This window comes from Lipotes vexillifer, unplaced genomic scaffold (genome assembly GCF_000442215.2).
Source record: "Lipotes vexillifer unplaced genomic scaffold, Lipotes_vexillifer_v1.1 scaffold1049, whole genome shotgun sequence".
NCBI lineage: Eukaryota > Metazoa > Chordata > Mammalia > Artiodactyla > Lipotidae > Lipotes > Lipotes vexillifer.
Window position 1 is genome coordinate 853454 of NW_006799027.1, and position 23642 is coordinate 877095.

The window sequence follows — 23642 nt, forward strand, 5'->3', positions numbered from 1 at the left end:
ATTTTAAAGCTAGTTGACTACATTCACAGTTTTCAACATCTTTCTCTGTCAGCCCACAAGCATATATATTTTTTTTTTCCATGACCAATTGGAGTTTATTCCAGGTGTGCAAGGGTAGATCAACATTCAAAAATCAATTAAAGTAATCCATCACATCAACAGGCTAAAAGAGAAGTCATAGAATCATATCAATAGATGAAGAACAAGCATTTGACAAAATCCAACACCGATTCCTGATTTAAAAACAAAACTATCAGCCTTCTAGGAATAGAATGGAAATTCCCCAACTTTACAATGAACACGTAAGAAACCTTTCAGCTAATATCATACTTAATAGTGAGAAACTAAACCCTTCCTCCCCCAACCCCCAAAATTGGGAACAAGATAAGGATGTCCTCTCTCACCACTCTTAGTCATACTAGAAATCCTAGCTAATAAGACAAGAAAAGGAAACATACGCCTTCCCCCTTACTTACAGTTTTCTCTATTTGTTTTTATTTTTTTATTTTTATTTTTCCATTTCTTTAGCTTTTTAATGACAAACAATGTGAAACAGAGAAGTTAGCATAGGTGTACAACTCACTGCAAATTCATAAAATGAACAGTGTATTTCATATCTAGATCAAGAAACAAAACATTGCCAGGAACACAGAAGTTCCTCTCATGTTTCTTTTCCACAGCCCACAAGCGTAGAGAAGCGATAATTTAGAGAAGAAAATTAAGTGGCAATCAAAACAAACCCTACAGAGCCATGTTTTATTTGTTTGAAACCTCAGTCAGATCATACCTCCTCAATTATTTTGAGGTGACAAAATTCTTACAGTGTTTATCAAACGTTTACTTTCTAAACATTCCTCTTGAGCTCTTTTGATTTTCTGCAATTCAGCCCCTCTGAACAGTGAGTCTGAAAGCACACTACAGCCCTTCTCATTCAAACTCCAGTTCAGTATTTATTAAGCAATTTGGACCTCAACAAGAGTCAGGGAAATCAGCATCTCTGCCTCAGTGATGAAATTGGTTAATTACTGGGTGAGCAAAGCTAGATCTCTATGCATTTTGCTAGTCTTGCTAATCATTGAACTTATACCATTTTGGAAAGCAGAAAAACTTGGGGTGGCACATACCTATTTGTTTACTTACTTTATTTCATTATTTATTTCTACTAAATACAAGTCAGTTAAGTTTCCATCATGATGTTGGCCATTATGAGAGAATCAAAAAATAAATTCAAAAAGAGTAAATGCATACATAGTATGCATGGTTCTTTATGTCTGTACTCAGCCACCGTACAGTATCCACCACTCACAACCCTCTTCCTTAGATACTTATTTCACCACAATACCCATTGTCTCTGGTTCCTGAGAACAGACTAGGTGAGAGCATGTGCTGTGTTATAAAGTACAATTTGCCTAAAAAGGAGATTGCCATCTAGCTCACTAATTTTACATTACCATCCTGTGCTTCTATTGATGTTATCACAATGCTTTTTACAGCTACTCACTGCAATTGCAAAAATACACAGATTGTTCTGTCATTAGGAGGAGTAAATGATTTTTTGAGTGATGCAAGGAAAGGAAAAATTTTATGATCATTTTCTCTGACTATAGCAAATTGTATGTCTGTGTGTAAATAGTCATGTGCCATATAAATTGATGTAATGGAGCCACTTCGTTGCCCTTGTACTACTGAACTGTTGAAGATGTCTGGCTCTCCTGCAGAATGTTGGTCTAATGGCACATAAACAAAAGAGCCTATTGACATTGTTATAAAGATGTGATTCATCTCAATTTTCTCTCATTCCTAAATCATTGGAAAATGGATTGAGAAACAATGGCCGTTGAACTACTAGTCTAGTTGTGTGTTAAGGTTTAGTATATCTGCACATGTCAATTACAAAAAAAAAACGATAAAACCATCACAAAAAACACTTTGGAAACAAAAACAGTAATTTTTTGTAGAAAAACCATTGGACTGTAAATCAGAAATAGGGTTTCAGATGCCAATCGGTCACTTACTTAAGCACGTTCATTGGACAAGAGCCTGGGATTAATAAGTGAGACAGACCCTGGTTAGAACGGAAGCTCTACCACATATATCTGTATGACCTTCAGTAATTTACTCCGAGCCTCAGTTTTCTTCATCTATAAAAGTGAGACCATAATAGTAACCAACTCGTGAGGTCGTTGTAAATATTACATGCAATAATGCATGGGAAGCGTTTAGCATAGCATCTAGTAGATAATAACACCCAATAAATAATGGGTATCATTATTTCTCCTAAGACATTATTTCTAGCCAGCAAATTCTTCAGCCCTATAACATAACTGCGTGAGTCCATATCTGAGGGTTCATCCAGCTATAATAGTCTATGATTGAACTAGATGATGATTACACTTTACAAAACAATTCCTCACAAAAAAATTCAAATGACAAAAATAACATGTCAATTCATTCACAGAAATATGAACCTCTACTATAGAAATCTTATATGAGGTAAAGATCTGATACTAAGGATAGTGTGTGGGAATTAAGATCACGTTTCTCTGTTTATCTTTCCCAGTAGACTGTAAAATTTTTGGAGGCAGGGATTATATCTTATTTATCTTTGGAATCCCAGTGTTCAACTCACTGAGTGATTTAAAACAAATATATAGAGTGATTTAAAACAAATATATAAGTGAATGAATGACTTAATGATGTAAACAAGCAGCCGAAAATCTCTGCCTTTGTGGAGAATATAGTCAAGTGAGACAATGTTAAAAAAAAAAAAAAGTGTGCTCAACATTGCTAATTACTAGAGAAGTGCAAATCAGAGCTACAATGAGGTATCACCTCACACTGGTCAGAAGGGCCATCATCAAAAAGTCTACAAATAATAAATGCTGGAGAAGGTATGGAGGAAAAGGAACTCTCCTACACTGTTGGTGGTAGTATAAATTGGTGCCACCAGTATGGAAAACAGTTTGGAGGTTCCTTAAAAAAACTGAAAATAGAGTTACCAACAATCATACTCCTGGGCATATATCTGGAAAAGATGAAAACTAATCCAAAAAGATACATGCACCCCAATGTTTATAGCGGCACTGTTTCTAGTAGCTAAGACAGGGAAACAACCTAAGTGTCCATGGACGGATGAATGGATAAAGAAGATGTGGTATATACATACATATCTCAAATGCTGCTTCTAGGTCAGGTAAAACGATGACCAAGAACAGACCATTGGGATTAGCAACATGGAGATCATCCATGACCTTGAAGATAGAGGTTTGGGGAAGTGGTGACACAAAAATTGATGGAGAGGATGCAAGAGAGAATGACGAGAGAAATTAGAGAGTGTGTATGGGAAACTCTGTTTTTATTTTAAAAAAATAAAGAGAGAAACAGAGTAGTAGCAATAGGGTAAGTAGTCTCTAGAGAAGCATTTTTTGTCTGCTTTGTTTTTTCTAAGATGAGAGAAATAATCACTTATTTGTGTGCTCATAGGAATAATTGACTAGAAAGGGAGAATGATGATGTAGGAGAGAGGAAAATTGTTAGAACGCCCTAGTTTGAGAGAGGATAAGATCTAGTGGACAAAGGGAACAGTTGGCTTTAGCTAAAGATCAAGGATGGTTCCTCCATAATCCTCAGCAATGAAGATGAAGGAGAAATGGGCAAGTTTAATCATGTGGTTCTTTATATTCATTCTTTTCTAATGATGAAAATAGATTGGCGGAGACTTCCGGGAAGATGGCGGAAGAGTAAGAAGCGAAGATCACCTTCCGACCCACAGATACACCAGAAATACATCTACACGTGGAACAACTCCTACAGAACACATACTGAACGCTGGCAGAAGACCTCAGACCTCCCAAAAGGCAAGAAATTCCCCATGTACCAGGGTAGGGCAAAAGAAAAAAGAATAAACAGAGACAAAAGAATAGGGACGGTACCTGCACCAGCGGGAGGGAGCCGTGAAGGAGGAATGGTTTCCACACACCAGGAGCCCCTTCGCGGGCGGAGCCTGCGGGAGGCGGAGGGGGAGCTTCGGAGCCGCGGAGGAGGGCGCAGCCACAGGGGTGCGGAGGGCAGAGCGGGGAGATTCCCGCACAGAGGATCGGTGCCGACCGGCACTCACCAGCCCGAGAGGCTTGTCTGCTCCCCCACCGGGGCGGGCGGGGCCGGGAGCTGAGGCTCGGGCTTCGGTCGGAGCGCAGGGAGAGGACCGGGGTTGGCGGCATGAACACAGCCCGAAGGGGCTAGTGCACCACGGCTGGCCGGGAGGGAGTCCGGGGAAAAGTCTGGAGCTGCCGAAGAGGCAAGAGGCTTTTTCTTCCCTCTTTGTTTCCTGCTGCGCGACGAGAGGGGATTAAGAGCGCTGCTTGAAGGAGCTCCAGAGACTGGCGCGAGCCGCGGCTAAAAGCGCGGGCCCCAGAGACGGGCCTGAGACGCTAAGGCTGCTGCTGCCGCCACCAAGAAGCCTGTGTGCGAGCACAGGTCACTCTCCACACCCCCCTTCTGGGGAGCCTGTGCGGCCCGCCACTGCCAGGGTCCCAGAATCCAGGGACAACTTCCCCGGGAGAACGCAGGGCGCGCCGCAGGCTGGTGCAACGTCACGCCGGCCTCTGCCGCCGCAGGCCCCGCCTCCGTGCCCCTCCCTCTCCCCGGCCTGAGTGAGCCAGAGCCCCCGAGTCAGCGGCTCCTTTAACCCCGTCCTGTCTGAGCGAAGAACAGATGCCCTCTGGCGACCTACACGCAGAGGCCGGGCCAAATCCAAACCTGAGCCCCTGGGAGCTGTGAGAACAAAGAAGAGAAAGGGAAATCTCTCCCAGCAGCCTCAGAAGGAGCGGATTAAAGCTCCACCATCAACTTGATGTACCCTGCATCTGTGGAATACATGAATAGACAAGTATCATCGCAAATTGAGGGGGTGGAATTTGAGAGCAAGATTTATGCTGTATAGCTTTGCTTCCACCATTTGTCCTAGGGTTCTATCCGTCGGTTTTGTTTTTTTTTTTGTTTTTTTTAAATTTTTTTCTTTTTTTCTTAATAATTATTTTTTTTATTTTAATAACTTTATTATATTTTATCTTTATTTTATTTTACTTTATCTCCTTTCTTTCTTTCTTTTCCTTCCTTCCCTCCTTCCTTCCTTCCTTCCTCCCTCCCTCCCTCCTTTCTTTCTTTCTACTTCTACTAATTCTTCCTTTCTACTTTTTCTCCCTTTTATTCTGAGCCGTGTGGATGAAAGGCTCTTGGTGCTGCAGCCAGGAGTCAGTGCTGTGCCTCTGAGGTGGGAGAGCCAACTTCAGGACACTGGTCCACAAGAGACCTCCCAGCTCCACATAATATCAAACGTCAAAAATCTCCCAGAGATCTCCATCTCAACACCAGCACCCAGCTTCACTCAACGACCAGCAAGCTACACTGCTGGACATCCTATGCCAAACAACTAGCAAGACAGGAACACAACCCCACCCATTAGCAGAGACGCTGCCTAAAATCATAATAAGTCCACAGACACCCCAAAACACACCACCAGACTTGGACCTGCCTACCAGAAAGACAAGATCCAGGCTTATCCACCAGAACACAGGCACTAGTCCCCTCCACCAGGAAGCCTACACACCCACTGAACCAACCTTAGCCACTGGGGACAGACACCAAAAACAACGGGAACTACAAACCTGCAGCCTGCAAAAAGGAGACCCCAAACACAGTAAGATAAGCAAAATGAGAAGACAGAAAAACACACAGCAGATGAAGGAGCAAGATAAAAATCCACCAGACCTAACAAATGAAGAGGAAATAGGCAGTCTACCTTAAAAAGAATTCAGAATAATGATAGTGAAGATGATCCAAAGTCTTGGAAATAGAACGGAAGAAATGGAAGAAACATTTAACAAGGACCTAGAAGAACTAAAGATGAAACAAACAACGATGAACAACACAATAAATGAAATTAAAAATACTCTAGATGGGATCAATAGCAGAATAACTGAGGCAGAAGAACGGATAAGTGACCTGGAAGATAAAATAGTGGAAATAACTATTACAGAGCAGAATATAGAAAAAAGAATGAAAAGAATTGAGGACAGTCTCAGAGACCTCTGGGACATCACAAGGGAATCCCCATAAGGTTAACAGCTGATCTTTCAGCGGAAACTCTGCAAGCCAGAAAGGACTGGCAGGACATATTTAAAGTGATGAAGGAGAAAAACCTGCAACCAAAATTACTCTACCCAGCAGGGATCTCATTCAGATTTGATGGAGAAATTAAAACCTTTACAGACAAGCAAAAGCTTAGAGAGTTCAGCACCGCAAAACCAGCTTTACAATAAATGCTAAAGGAACTTCTCTAGGAAAGAAGCACAAGAGAAGGAAAAGACCTACAATAACGAACCCAAAACAATTGAGAAAATGGGAATAGGAACATACATATCAATAATTACCTTAAATGTAAATGGACTAAATGCTCCCACCAAAAGACACAGATTGGCTGAATGGATACAAAAACAAGACCCATATATATGCTGTCTACAAGAGACCCACTTCAGACCTAGAGACACATACAGACTGAAAGTAAGGGGATGGAAAAAGATATTCCATGCAAATGGAAACCAAAAGAAAGCTGGAGTAGCAATTCTCATATCAGACAAAATAGACTTTAAAATAAGGACTATCAGAAGAGACAAAGAAGGACACTACATAATGATCAAGGGATCAATCCAAGAAGAAGATATAACAATTGTAAATATTTATGCACCTCAACGTAGGAGCACCTCAGTACATAAGGCAAATACTAACAGCCATGAAAGGGAAAATCAAAGTAACACATTCATAGTAGGGGACTTTAACACCCCACTTTCACCAATGGACAGATCATCCAAAATGAAAATAAATAAGGAAACACAAGCTTTAAATGATACATTAAACAAGATGGACTTAATTGATATTTATAGGACATTCCATCCAAAAACAACAGAATAAACATTTTTCTCAAGTGCTCATGGAACATTCTCCAGGACAGATCACATCTTGGGTCACAAGTCAAGCCTTGGTAAATTTAAGAAAATTGAAATCATATCAAGTATCTTTTCCGACCACAACACTATGAGACTAGATATCAATTACAGGAAAAGATCTGTAAAAAATACAAACACATGGAGGCTAAACAATACACTACTTAATAACAAAGTGATCACTGAAGAAATCAAAGAGGAAATAAAAAAATACCTAGAAACAAATGACAATGGAGATACAACGACCCAAAATCTATGGGAGGCAGCAAAAGCAGTTCTAAGAGGGAAGTTTATAGCAATACAATCCTACCTTAAGAAACAGGAAACATCTCGAATAAACAAACTAACCTTGCACCTAAAGCAATTAGAGAAAGAGGAAGAAAAAAATCCCCAAAGTTATCAGAAGGAAAGAAATCATAAAAATCAGATCAGAAATAAATGAAAAACAAATGAAGGAAACAATAGCAAAGATCAATAAAACTAAAAGCTGGTTCTTTGAGAAGATAAACAAAATTGATAAACCATTAGCCAGACTCATCAAGAAAAAAGGGAGAGGACTCAAGTCAATAGAATTAGACATGAAACAGGAGAAGTAACAACTGCCACTGCAGAAATACAAAAGATCATGAGAGATTACTACAAGCAACTCTATGCCAATAAAATGGACAACCTGCAAGAAATGGACAAATTCTTAGAAATGCACAACATGCCAAGACTGAATCAGGAAGAAATAGAAAATATGAACAGACCAGTTGCAAACACTAAAATTGAAACTGTGATTAAAACTCTTCCAACGAACAAAAGCCCAGGACCAGATGGCTTCAGAGGCGAATTCTATCAAACATTTAGAGAAGAGCTAACACCCATCCTTCTCAAACTCTTCCAAAATATAGCAGAGGGAGGAACACTCCCAAACTCATTCTACGAGGCCACCGTCACCTTGATACCAAAACCATACAAGGATGTCACAAAGAAAGAAAACTACAGGCCAATATCACTGATGAACATAGATGCAAAAATCCTCAACAAAATACTAGCAAACAGAATCCAACAGCACATTAAAAGGATCATACACCATGATCAAGTGGGGTTTATTCCAGGAATGCAAGGATTCTTCAATATACGCAAGACAATCAATGTGATAAACCATATTAAAAAATTGAAGGAGAAAAACCATATGATCTTCTCAATAGATGCAGAGAAAGCTTTTGACAAAATTCAACACCAATTTATGATAAAAACCCTGCAGAAAGTAGGCACAGAGGGAACTTTCCTCAACATAATAAAGGCCATATATGACAAACCCACAGCCAACATCGTCCTCAATGGTGAAAAACTGAAAGCATTTCCACTAAGGTCAGGAACAAGACAAGGTTGCCCATTGCCCACTCTCACCACTCTTATTCAACATAGTTTTGGAAGTTTTAGCCATAGCAATCAGAGAAGAAAAGGAATCCAAATCGGAAAAGAAGTAAAGCTGTCACTGTTTGCAGATGACATGATACTATACCCAGAGAATCCAAAAAATGCTACCAGAAAACTACTAGAGCTAATCAATGAATTTGGTAAAGTAGCAGGATACAAAATTAATGCACAGAAATCTCTGGCATTCCTATACATTAATGATGAAAAATCTGAAAGTGAAATCAAGAAAACACTCCCATTTACCATTGCAACCAAAAGAATAAAATATCTAGGAATAAACCTACCTAAGGAGAAAAAAGACCTGTATGCAGAAAATTATAAGACACTGATGAGAGAAATTAAAGATGATACAAAGAGATGGAGAGATATACCATGTTCTTGGATTGGAAGAATCAACATTGTGAAAATGACTCTACTACCCAAAGCAACCTACAGATTCAATGCAATCCCTATCAAACTACCACTGGTATTTTTCACAGAAGTAGAACAAAAAATTTCACAATTTGTATGGAAACACAAAATACCCCGAATAGCAAAAGCAATCTTGAGAACGAAAAACGGAGCTGGAGGAATAAGGCTCCCTTACTTCAGACTATACTACAAAGCTACAGTAATCAAGACAGTATGGTACACACTGTATGTACACAGTATGGTACACACAAAAACAGAAAGATAGATCAATGGAACAGGATAGAAAGCCCTGAGATAAACCCACGCACATATGGTCACCTTATCTTTGATAAAGGAGGCAGGAATATACAGTAGAGAAAGGACAGCCTCTTCAATAAGTAGTGCTGGGAAAACTGGACAGGTACATGTAAGAGATTAGATCACTCCGTAACACCATACACAAAAATAAGCTCAAAATGGATTAAAGACCTAAATGTAAGGCCAGAAACTATTAAACTCTTAGAGGAAAACATAGGCAGGACACTCTATGACATAAATCACAGCAAGATCCTTTTTGACCCACCTCCTAGTGTAATGGAAATAAAAACAAAAATAAATGGGACCTAATGAAACTTCAAAGCTTTTGCACAGCAAAGGAAACCATAAACAACACCAAAAGACAACCCTCAGAATGGGAGAAAGTATTTGCAAATGAAGCAGCTGACAAAGGATTAATCTCCAAAATTTATAAGCAGCTCATGCAGCTCAATAACAAAAAAACAAACAACCCCATCCAAAAATGGGCAGAAGACCTAAATAGACATTCCTCCAAAGAAGATATACAGACTGCCAACAAACACATGAAAGAATGCTCAACTTCATTAATCATTAGAGAAATGCAAATCAAAACTACAATGAGATATCATCTCACACCAGTCATAATGGCCATCATCAAAAAATCTAGAAACAATAAATGCTGGAGAGGGTGTGGAGAAAAGGGAACCCTCTTGCACTGTTGGTGGGAATGTAAATTGATACAGCCACTGTGGAGAACCGTATGGAGGTTCCTTAAAAAACTACAAATGGAACTACCATATGACCCAGCAATCCCACTACAGGGCATATACCCTGAGAAAACCATAAATCAAAAATAGTCATGTACCAAAATGTTCATTGCAACTCTATTTACAATAGCCCGGAGATGGAAACAACCTAAGTGTCCATCATCAGATGAATGGATAAAGAAGATGTGACACATATATACAATGGAATATTACTCAGCCATAAAAAGAAACAAAATGGAGCTATTTGTAATGAGGTGGATAGACCTGGAGTCTGTCATACAGACTGAAGTAAGTCAGAAAGAGAAAGACAAATACCGTATGCTAACACGTATATATGGAATTTAAGAAAAAAAAAAATGTCATGAAGAACCTAGGGGTAAGACAGGAATAAAGACACAGACCTACTAGAGAATGGACTTGAGGATATGGGGAGGGGGAAGGGTAAGCTGTGACAAAGCGAGAGAGAGGCATGGACATATATACACTACCAAACATAAGGTAGATAGCTAGTGGGAAGCAGCTACATTGTACAGGGAGATTAGCTCGGTGCTTTATGATTGCCTGGAGGGGTGGGATAGGGAGGGTGGGAGAGAGGGAGACGCAAGAGGGAAGAGATGTGGGGACATATGTATATGTATAATTGATTCACTTTGTTATAAAGCAGAAAAAAAAAAAAAAAGACCAGCATAAAAAAAAGAAAGAAAGAAAGAAAATAGATTGGCTTCTTTCTTAAATTCACATGTGATTACTAGAACAGCCCTGGAGTTATTATTCCAAATTGCAGATGTTATGGAAATAATTTTAATTCAGCAAATCACTGTTTCACCTGACTTTTCAGGAATGCATCTATTGCCTGAAGCAAATTACTCCTAGACAATATAGCTCACTTCTGGAACCATCCATGGAACAGTGATTTTTCAGAATAGACATTTAAATTTAGATTTACTACATAGCTTCTTAGGATAACAGCAAATCTTTTTTTTTTTTTTTTTTGGGGGGGGGGGTAGGAGTTTATTAATTAATTAATTTATTTTTGTTGTGTTGGGTCTTCGTTTCTGTGCGTGGGCCCTCTCCAGCTGCGGCGAGCGGGGGCCACTCTTCATCGCGGTGCGCGGGCCTCTCACCATCGCGGCCTCTCTTTTTGCGGAGCACAGGCTCCAGACGCGCAGGCTCAGCAGTTGTGACTCACGGGCCCAGCCACTCCGCAGCACGTGGGACCCTCCCAGACCAGGGCTCGAACCCACGTTCCCTGCATCAGCAGGCAGATTCTCAACCACCGCGCCACCAGGGAAGCCCCACAGCAAATCTTTAATAATATTTCATATCTGAATTATTGTTCTACATTATGAAGCAATAGTCTTTAAAATCCCTTTTGATTACTCTCCATCTTCTCAGAATGCTAATAGTCCCTATCATATATGTCATTCATTTAACACTTTACCAACTGGAATGTTGTACTGTTCATTTCACATAAGTGTGATACCTGTGTGTGCACACTTGTCAATAAACATAATATTATAACTAATTGGAGAATATGAGCCACACTTGCTTGCATTTCTGCATTACTGATGATGACTAAAGCAGTGACCTAAAAACAGGCAAAACCAGGAAATTTCTGGAGAAATATCCATTGTCATATAGCCATAAAAACAGAGGTAGAAAATAAATATACATGAGTCCACGGAGAAATAAGTCTCTTGGACTACCAGAAATAAATGGCAAGCGTATATGCATTCTTCAAAGAAAAAGGCAACTTCCCAAGACAAATATCATATCATTTTTAAAAACAGTATCTTTTTTTTAGAAAATTGGGTAAAAAAAAATATTTCCCAAGGAAGAGAGTACCTGAAAATAAAATTGCTAGAACTATAGATCTTTCATATAAACCTCACATAGAGAACTTGGCTACCCATATATACAAAAGATGAACGTTTAAATGCAGTCCCACATTGGGAGTTGGCATCCTAAAGGACATCAGTATACCATGTCAAGTGAAAGTTGTATGACTCTTCTTTCCTATCTGAGGTTGACCCTCTTCTGCATGGCAGGTCTTATCTACCTGCTGTAGGTTTCTCAAGGGAACATCTTATACCATCCTATACCATGGTATCAGGCACATAAAAGCACTTGACATATACTTGTTAAATTTAATTTTCACATTAAAATCTTCCAGTGATAACAAATATTTCTGTAGACTTCAGTTTCTAATTACTGGATAGTGCATGTTAAAGCAAAATTCTGGCACGTGTTATTTGTATTAATAAACTATAAAGTGCAAATTAATATGTTAATCGATAGCTTCCTAAAATGTGCTAAAAGCGATACATTTTGTTAACATTTATTAATTAGGCTTTGTTCGCAAACATTACAATTCATTATAGAACAATTAAGAAATATGGAAAAACACAAGGAAAAAGAAAAACACAAGGAACAAATTTTATATTATCATCCCAAGACCATGTCCCAAATAAATTCACTAACCTTTTATTATATCCTCCCAATAAATATTTTTCTAGCCAGTTGGCATTTTATAGTACCTGTTCTGTAACATGGTTTTTTGACATAATTAATAATATAACATAAATGATCTTCCATGTCATTAATAGTTTTTTAAAACATCATTTCTGTTGGCTGCAACAGTATACAGGTACACCATAATTTATTTTACAAATTCTCTATCATTGGTCACTAATGATATTTCTTATTTTTCTTTATTATAAATGATGCTGAAATAAACATTCCTATGAATAAATTTCCCAAATCTGAGGCTGTTTCCTTAGGTTAAATTCATCAAAGTGGAATTAGTTAGTCAAAGGTTGTATTATTTTTTTTATTATCTAAAAAGGTTATAATTATCTTTATTTTTCATTATCATCATTTTATATTGGAGCATAGTTGATTTACAATGTTGTGTTAGTTTCAGGTATACAGCAAAGTGATTCAGTTGTAGATAGATAGGTAGGTAGATAAGAGATAGATGATAGATAGATATTCTTTTTCGGATTCTTTTCCCTTTTAGGTTATTACAGAATATTTCATTATTAACACTTTGAATGTATACTGCCAAATGGTTCTGTAGAGAGACTGAGTGATTTACACTCACGACAGAGTATGAGAAAAATACTGTTTTCTCTGTAATCTGATATTAGTCTGGGGAAAGTTCCTCCTCCTTTAAAAAAAAAAGAGTAGTAACCATTTTGAAAATTTTGACAGATGAAAAATATCTCTGTTTTAATTTGCATTTCATTGAATGCTGGTGATGAACTTTTTTGCATATTTTCTGGCTTTTTAGAGTTCATATTTTGGAAACTTCTGTTTATGTCTTTTGCATTGGGATGGTCCTCTTCTATTGATGTCACCTTCTTTTACTTTTCATTTTTGTTTTTAAATATTTGGGATATCAGCCTTTTGCTCTCACATGTTACAAATATTTTTTGTCCATTTTTTTCTTTAATTGTATTAAAAGGTGTGTTTGGTATACTGAGGTTTTTTAGTGGTGAAATCTGTTGGTTTTTAGGTAGTGAATATTTGCATCTTGGCTTCCCAGCATCCATAACCTGTCCTTAACAGCACTCCAATTCCTTCCTCCACTCCCACTGGGTATCCTCTAGAGGGACCGCAATTAGAAGCCTCCCCTCCCTTAGCGAGAGGGTGGATACGTGATAAAAATTAGGCCTTTAGTACATGCTCTCTTTGAAATTTAAAATTTTAGCTGGGGGACAAAGAAACTGAAAAAGGTTAGAGTTCCTCCAACTCCAGCTGAAGGGCCCTTTTTCCTGCTACAAAATCATCCTTATCATTTTGATTTCTTTGTCTCCAAAGCTCTTAGGATAACTACCATTTGCCAAGCCTGCCTATTTCCAAGCATCCACTCTGAGAGCTCCTGATATTAACCCAACGACTATCTTTTTCCTTAATGAATCAGTCCTTGTAAGCAAGGCTGTGCCAACATAACAAAGAACCCGACAAACCTCACCCAAGTTCATCTCTCACTCAAGTTATGTGCTGGCAAGAAAGCTCTGCTCCTCTCCGAACTGGCGGAATTTTCATACTAATACATACTTCCGTGGCTCTAGGGCCAAGAGAAATAGCAGGTTAAACCTCTCTGAAATTTTCTGCCCAGAAGTGGCATACCATCGCTTCTGCTTACTTTTCATTGATCGGAGCAAGTCCCATGACCAAGCCAGATGTTACAGAGGCAGAAAAGTATAAACCTTACCCAAGGAGAGAGTGTGAATATTTGGAAACAATATTAGTGTCGACTCTACTCACTTGATCGGAGAGGTTTCCTGTTGCTTAGAACCAAAGAACCTTTAATAATACAATTTTCCTTTCGGAGATCTACCTTCAATATGTCTAGAAAGGCCTTCCAAATACCAAAATTATAAAAATGTTTCTTGGAATTGTCCTCTAGTTTTTAAATCCATATTTCCCAAATTGGTATTATATTTTGAAAATAAAAATAGTTCTACATAATTATGCCAAATGCTGCACTCTAATGCAGCTCGTGAATTCACAATGCACATTAACTTCATTTTCAGAGTTTTTGCAGTAAAAAAAGAAAAAACCAGCTTAATTTATTTTAATTTGGCACCTCCCAAACTTATGCATCCATCGAACTAGTTTTTCGTATTAACCCGATTAACAGCTTACAAGTAAGAGTTCCTTTGAACAAATTTAGGAATTGTTATTTTTCTCTCTTATTTGGGATTTATGCTGTTATCCAGGAGATAGAGTTCTATATCTGTAATCCAAAGAGTTAGTGAATTGCTCTAGCACCATATGTTAAATAGATTTTACTTTATCTAGTAATCCCACAGACTTCGGTATCCTCGGGGGTCCTGGAACCGATCTCCCATGGCTACCTAGGGACGACTATATTCTGTTTCAATGATCTTTCTTTTAGTTCTGATACAAGCAATCGATTCTTGTTTTAATCACTATGGCTTTATTGTGTTCATTTATCTGTTACCACAGGTCCTCTGCTACTCTTCAGTATTTTTCTTCCTTATTTCCATTCAGTTTTCCACAAAACCACTAATGCCAGGAATTGTGACAGGCAAAAGAACACACAGATGAATAATATACAAGAATATCTGCAGACATGAGGCCTATATTCTAGCAGGATATGCAACCATTAAACAGTTAATTACACAAACTATTCCTTAGAATGTTCATGCGTGCTATGAAGTATGGGGCCATACAATACAGCAAGAGGGGATGCACTGAAGTCTGCCTTGAAATACATGATGTTGCACTGGTTCTTAGAGGACAAGGAAGACATAACCAGGGGAAGAGGAAGAGAACGAGAGAGTCAACCAGAAGGAATAGTAAAGACCTTGGGGTGCAAACATACTACCAATTTGTAGACTAAAGTTACTGTGCCTGGAGCATGGCATGTGTCAGGCAAGGGAGCCAAGAGGCAGCGGGCAAGGTCAGTGGGAGCTGTGTGATACAGGACCCTATGGACCACAGGAGGACGGAGCCTGTATTTGTACAATAATAAGAGGCTCTGGAAAGATTGGAAGCAGTGGAGTTACAAGATCAGATATCCCCCTTCTTATTATTGTTTAAGAAAAAATAAAGAATGGAGGCTGCCATGGGCAATGGTTGAAAAGGGAGGCTACTTAGGAGGCAATCCAAAAAAATGATAGTTGCCTGGATAGTAGGAGAGATGATGTGATGTGGAGAAACAGCGAAAATATTTAGGGGGGAAATCAATTGGATCTCATAATTTATGGGATATGCCCAGATGAGTTCGGAATCCAAAACCCATTGTGATTTGATTAAAATGGAGTTCAGTCTATGAGTGGCTTTGTGGACAGTTAATGTTTTGTACCATATTTATCCTCTAACCAGGAACATGGTTTGCTCTTCCATTTATCCACACCCTCTTTTACCCCCCTCAGCAATATTTGCTCGTCTCCTTCGTGTAAATCACATATACTTCTGGCGAGGCCAGCTTTTAGGAGTTGTGTTTTCTTGTTGCTGTTATGAATTAGAATCTTTTTTCCAAATGTATTTTTTATCTGATTGCCACTTTGGTACACAAGCAAGCTTCTGGCTTTGGTAATGACTTTGTGACTCATTACTTTATAATAGTATTCACCATTACATCTAATTATTTTTCAACTGATTATCTTGGGGTTCCTGTGATTGCGATTACTTAATTTCTCCTTTCCAACGGCTACACCTCTCTCTGCCAAACTCCTTCTCCAACTTATTGCATAGCCAAAAAGTTCTAGAGATGATAGCAAATATTCTTATTACTCCTGGCTTTAAGGGAAATACAAAGTACAGACATTTTAAAGAACATTCCTTAGGATTCTGCTACGTGGTTACACAAATAAGGGATTTCAGGGTCAAATAAGTTTGGAAACACCATCTTGAGAAAAGTAAAACTGATTTCTTGATTACATTTGATTCTCAGAAGTTTTTATATGTTAACGTTCATTTTGAATATCAAAAAGAGAACCTGGTATAGAGCATTTCCCATATTTACGTGAACATATATACCCCTTTCCTTTTCTCTTTTCTTCGGCTTCTTTTAGGCTTCATGGGACACAAACTTGGAAAATGCTGCCCAACTATTTCACCATTGTTTTTCTCTAGATCACCTTGGTTGTAGGCGAGGATTACTCGAAATAACTAGTTTTCCCAGTATCAGTCCCAAATTCCTGGGATGGGGACTCTATTGGCCCCCAGCTAAGGCCAGGGATTCACTTCACCTCCAGGCCTGGGACAAGTCCTATACCCATGTCCCCCGGGGCCACTCCAAGATAAGAGACGATTCTCAATTCTCCACATTCTGTGAAGTCAGGCCACCCGGCAAATCACCTGTGTCCTCCCATCGTGGGAGGGTTACTCAAGAAAAATGCCCTGTGGATTTCCTGATGCATCCCGGGTTGGTGCCGAACCATTAGACTCACTTAAAAACTAAGGATTAAGGGCTTCCCTGGTGGCGCAGTGGTTGAGAGTCTGCCTGCCGATGCAGGTTCCCGGTCCGGGAACATCCCACATGGCGTGGAGCGGCTGGGCCCGTAAGCCATGGCCGCTGAGCGTGCGCGTCCGGAGCCTGTGCTCCGCGGCGGGAGAGGCCACAACAGTGAGAGGCCCGCGTACCGCCAAAAAAACAAACAAACTAAGGATTAAGTAATTTAACCTCCATTTTATCCAGTGATCTACGGCACTGGCATCATCTAACTACTTGATACATGTCTAGGGCTGCGTGAAGACTGCATAAGTGGGAATAATAAGTATTAGTCTTTTTAGCGATGGCATGATTCCAGTGTGGGCCTTGTCCACACATGAGAGTTTCCCAAAATTCAACCTACTCTTTTAGAATTAAACAAACACACTCTATCTCCCTTCACTTAACACTGAGTTGTTTTTTTTTTAATCTCATTATCAAAGCATTCCATTCACAGTACAAACTATAACACAAATTGAATGGATGTGTTCAAGGAAAAGTACACCTCTGCTGCTGCCTGATGAGGAAACCTACAGGTGAGTTGTCTGGACTGGCACCACGGTGCCTCAAAGATGCAACCTTTCTGCACAAACACCTTAACCATCTGCAGCAATGTTAACAGCAGCGGCCGTCCTCTTTGCCTAGCGATTCCCCCACGGTGCATGTTCCTGCAATTACCCTCAGAGCTCAGATTGTTTCACGCCCAGAAAGCCCCAAAATGTGAATGCATAGATATACTATACGCACAACCAAAGACATCGCTTGAATAAAGATATTTTTATTGCCACTCATTAAATTGCTATGTTTGAAATGTCTCAAATAAATGCTTTGGAACAGCATTGTGCCAAACTCCCCACACAAACAGAAAGGCAACTCAGCTTAAAAAAACAAAGTGCTAACAGCCACCATGCTGTGATTGGAGCCACATGGGACTCCGGGCTGCCATGCGCTGCTTTTTCCACCCGAATTCACTAGGAACATTCCCTCCTGAGGACCCCCTCTCCCATTCCCCCCCACCAATTTAGAACACATTACACAAAACTTGAATTATCTTTATCCTTTACCCAAGGAGGGAGGACAACACAAATTGATTATGATCAAATAGAGAGAGCTGTTTATTTTTAATCCCTGAGCTACCGAGACTACCTTTTACCTGTTCCAAGAAAGACCAGCTCAACTACCGGCCATAATCAAGATACAGTTCATTTTCAGGAGGATTATTTGCCCAGCCGAAGTGTAGCCCGTGGTGTGAATGCTCGGGGCTGCAACCTCAGTAGAGACACTGTCTGGTTACAGCACAGCCCTGGCCCCTGGGGGGGAAAAAAAAGATGAGATGAGGAAAACACACTTTACCGAGGAAGAAAAGATGTGAGGCTTCTTTTGCTTATCCAAGATCCCAAAACTCCTAAGAGATGGAAGAAAGACAGAGATTGAGGGTAACAGATGCCAAAGCCCAAACTGTGTCTGCGCCGTTGTTTGGACTCCTAAGGCCACCTACAGCAAGGTTTCCCTTTAGCCTAAGAAAATAGCATATTTCAATCACGAAACAGTCAGACATTTATTTCATTGAATGTTTAATTTGCAATATTTAGTACTGTTTAAAAGCAGAGTTTTGCTGAAAAAAAAACACACAAAAAACTTTGCTTTTCCCTTGACTTGAACAAAGAATCCGTGTCTGTTTCATTACAGCAGCATCTCCTAAGTGTCACTATGTGGACCATCATGACAGCCCTGTAGGGTATTTTCCCATATAATAGATGGAAGAACTATCTCAGGATAACAACAACACACATTCGGATGCCCTGTGGCTTGGCAATATTCGCTGCAAATGGGCATCCTGTAAAGATGGTGCCCTCCCCTGCAAATTGGGAGGGCAGATTTCAAAGCACAGCAGATGCACAGATATACTAAGCCAGGCCCATCCACTGAGCACCCACACAGGAGCACACTTGGCATTTGCACCTACATGGTCACCATATTGCCCCCCTGCCCCTTGGCCTCCTGTAAGTGCCTGGATCTCTCCTGCACTGCAAGGCAAGTTAGAAGCTGCTCATCTGTTGTGAAAGAGGACTCAGGGAGAGCTACTCTGAGCCAAGAAAACATACGGTCTAATTTCCTGAAAGAAAGAATGGAAGGAAAGGGTTCTAAAAGAGCTCTATTTTTAGAGGAAAAAGGTATTGAACAGAGTAGTGAGTTGGCTAAATTGTTTTCAAGAATAATTTTAAAAGACAGGTGTGCGGACCAGGTTTGATGTTTCCTGGAACCAGATCACATTAAAAAAAAAAAAAACCTTAAAAAGGAAATGTGGGTCAGTGTGTCATTCCTTTGACATTGGAAGTGATAACGTTACCCATTCACCCCACCACCTCCTTGTCACCAGCGGCCTTGATCCCCAGCGGCACAACCAGGCAGGATGGAGGCCAGAGGTCTACAAGATGACTAACACCTCTCCCCATGAGTAGAAAGAACCCTTTCCACTCTGACCTAGTTGGGAATTTAATCATCCACCCAAAGGAATGAGCTCCCATTACCAAAGCACAACAGAAATACATCACAGCTGAGGGCAAAAACCTGGAAAATACTCAGAATGAGAAAGCTACAGGACCACACAGGTAAAGAAGAGGTCGTTCCCCGGCCATCACTGGTGGCATCACTGGCATTGATGAGAGCGTGGGAGAAATAAAGCCCTTGGAGACTGTGTTTGTTGAGATTTGGTCATAATGGTGAACCTGAGGCACAGACAGAGGATGAGTTTCTCCTGCAGCTGGTTTTGGGGACCCTGCCACTTGAAGCTCGCATTCCAGGGCCAAAGGCAAAATTGAGAGAGGCCCATGGAGAAGCAAATCTGGTGAGAAACAAAGCAGGAGAAATATTGCCCGGATTCTAACAGAGCCTTCTCACACCCAAACGAGGCTCAGCATTCTCACCAATTCAAACTAAGAAGAGATTGGATTTTTTTTTTTTTTTTTGGCCAAAATCCTGATAAATAGTGGGGCAAGGACTGGAACACAGACCAGCTCATTTGTTGCATAAAGATGCCTTATTAACTACATAGAAACCACACAGAATGCTCATCCCATCCGTGGGTTCACTCGCTCGTTGATTATTGTTGTTCTTGTCATATCGCTGTTGTTTTGGAGCAAGATGGCGTCTTCCTTAGGACGGTTGACTGGTTGATTCTCTCCATCAAGGGTCCTGGGCCCCTGTGGGGAGACCACGTGGGTAGTTCTGCTGACGAGCAGCCCAAGCTGACTTCAGCCTGTACGTGCTACGCCTGACGTGGAGAAAGGGGAACTGTGCATTTAATAACGAGATGACATGTTTACTGCATTCTTAAAACAGAGGCTCAGATCATGCCTTTCTGCCTCGGCTGTCACCTCACAATGGCCTGAGGCCCTTCTCTATGACCATCATCTCCCAAGCAGAGTCCTCAGAGAGAGACCTGTCTGGGGGCAGGGAGCCTGGTTTGTGCATCTCTGTAGCTTATACCCTGTACCCTGCCTCTCTCACAGTTCCCAGAACAGCAGTTCCCACACCACCGGCTCTCAATAAATATTTATTGGGGTCAATCTGCTGGAACCTTCTTCATGCTATAGCACCTTGACGATGCTAAACATCTAAGCCAGTCAACTTGAGAATAACAAAACTGTTTTTGTTATTTGTTATAACTGTATTGTTATAACAAACTGTATAACAAACTGTTACAACTAACTGTTTTGTTAGGAGGAAGCACATTTCCACACAACACGTGTGAGCTTTTTCTGATCACAGAAGTAATACATATTCATGGTAAGAATTTGGAAAAGCATAAATAAAAAGTAAAATAATTAATACTCCCATCATTTACAAAAGAACCACTGTGAACATGCTTATTAGTCCAGGTTTCTTCCTATGCCTCTATTCACATATATTACAAAACTGGGATCATAGTGATTACTATTTTTAATCTTTTTAACATAACTTATGGGCTCTATCATGCATGTCCTTAAGTATTCTTGAAGAACATGATTTCTAATGGTTGCAATGTGTTCTACCATATGGATGCCCCAGCATTCTGTAATTTAACCAATTTCCTTTGTTGGGTATTTTGGTTGATTTTAATTTTCCACTGTTATAAATAAAGCTTCAGTGAACATTCTAGCACATAAATCTTTGCACCCATTGTAATTATTTCCATGTGTGAAATTCCTAGAAGTGAAATGGCTCAAAGACTAAAAAGCAAGAGTATCGTGAAGATGAAAAATGATACGCAGACCAGAGTCTACCTTCATTCATTTAGGGAGATGAAGACCAGGTGACCATCTCTCAGTCTCAAAGCACAGCCCTGACTTTTTTGGTTCATGGATCTGATACCTTCCACTCTATGAGAAGACTCTTCTGTTGAGAGTTGGTGCCACGTAATGAAAGGAGGCTTTGAAGCCAGACAGGCCTGTGTTCTAATCCTGACACCTTCACTTGTCAGCCATGTGACCTTGGCTAATGCCCTGAGCCCTGCTTTCTCCAAAGACATAGTGATGATAAAAGAAGGAAGTGTCTGGGCTTCCCTGGTGGCGCAGTGGTTGAGAGCCCGCCTGCCGATGCAGGGGACACAGGTTCGTGCCCCGGTCCGGGAAGATCCCACATGCCGCGGAGCGGCTGAGCCCGTGAGCCATGGCAGCTGAGCCTGTGCGTCCGGAGCCTGTGCTCTGCGACGGGAGAGGCCACAACAGTGAGAGGCCCATGTATTGAAAAAAAAAAAAAAAAAGAAGGAAGCATCCAAAAATGCTAGTTAACCACCCAATATTTGTTCTCCCCTCCTCCTTACTGTTGGAACCTTGTTTTCCATTGGGGGAAATACTGTACTGAGTGAACTTATGACAAAGTCAGTCTCCCTTGGCAGCTAGATGTGGCTAGAGGCAGTCTTAGGTATTAGGACTTAATCATAAGATGTAGGGGAAAATCGTGGGACTCCTGGGAAAACTTCTTTATTTCCTAGCTTTATTGAGATATAATTGTCATACAACATTATGTAAGTTAAAGGTGTACAACGTGTTGATGTGATACACATATATATTGCAAAAAGGTCATCTCAATAAGATTAGTTAACACACCCATCACCTCATGTACTTACCTTTTTTTGTATGTGTGGTGAGAACATTTAAGATCTACCCTCTTAGAAACTTTCAAGTATAAGATTCAATATTATTAACTATAGTCAACATGTTGTATCCGTTTCTCCAGGACAATTTCATCTTCTAACTCAAGTTAGTACTTTTGACCGACATCCATTTCCCCCCAACCTCTACCCCCACCCCTGGAAACCACCAGTCTGTTCTCTGTTTCTATGAATTTTTCTTGTTTAGATTCCACATATAAGTGATATCATGCAGTATTTGTCATCCTCTGTCTGACTTATTTTACTTAGCATAATGCCCCCAAGGTCCATCCATATTGTTGCAAATAGCAGGATTTCCTGTTTATTAATGGCTAAATAATATTTCTGCATGTGTGTGTATAGCATTTGTATAATGTGCAATATAAAAATAAAATATAAATGTCATTTTCTTTATCCATTCATCCATGGATGTACACAAGATGTTTCCATGTCTTGGATGCTATGAATACTGCTGCAATGAACATGGGAGTACTGAGATCACTTTTTTCTTTCTTTCTTTTTTTATTAAGGTATAATTGACATACAGTATTATATTAGTTTCAGGTATACAACATAATGATTCAATACTCATATACACTGTGAAATGATCATCACAGTAAGTCTAGTTAACATCTGTCACCATATATAGTTATAGCATGTTTTTCTTGTGGTGAGAACTTATAAGACTTACTTTCTTAGCAAGTTGCAAATATGCAATATAGGATCATTAACTATAGTTGCCATGATGAAAATTAGATTCCCAAGATTGGTTTATTTCATAACTGGAACTTTGCACATTTTTACTTCCTTCACCCATTTTGCCCACTCCCCACCACCAGATATCTCTTTGAGAAGATGATTTTATTTCCTTCAGATATGTATCCAGAAGTGAGATTGTTGGATCATATGGTAGTTCTACTTTTAATTTTTTAAGGAACCGCCATACTGTCTTCCATAGTGGCTGGACCAATTTACATTCAGGGAAGACTTCTTAAAAGCAGGAATAGTTGAGGAAAAACCCTTTCACATTCCCTCCTTCCTGATGCTTGGAACTCAGATGTGATGGCTGGAGCTCCAGCAGTCATCTTGGGATCTTAATGAAGCCACTCTCTAAGAATGTTGGAAAAGAAAAGCTGGTGCCCAAGTCCCTTGTGATACCATGGAGCTGCCACATCTGCCCTGGACTGACTCATTCACACTCTTCTAACTGAGAGAAAAAGCACTGTTTGGTTAAGCCAGCCTTGTTTCGAATTTTCTCTTATCAGCAGCCAGACCTAATTCTAGTTGATGAGAATACCTCTATTATGTAATCATTGTAAAGAAAAAATAGAGTAACTTATTAACATTCCTGGCATATAGCAGGCTCTCAGTAAAGGTTCATTCCTTTGCTGTTCTAATTGTATCCAGTTTTTATTCCCAGAACATGCTAACGTTCTGCTGACACTCTCCCCTTTTCCCCTTTTCCCTCCCAATATGAAACTACAAAAGGACCTTCTTCTTCAGCTTCCAGTGGAACATTTCTTCCTGGTAATCTTAGCAGTCTATCTGCTGATATAAATTTCTCTTTCTTTCACCATTTTCTGCTTCCCGCCTTGAAGCCTAAGTTTCCACTGATTAACTGGGATTTCTGGACTCATATTCCTCTCTTAGAGATTCAG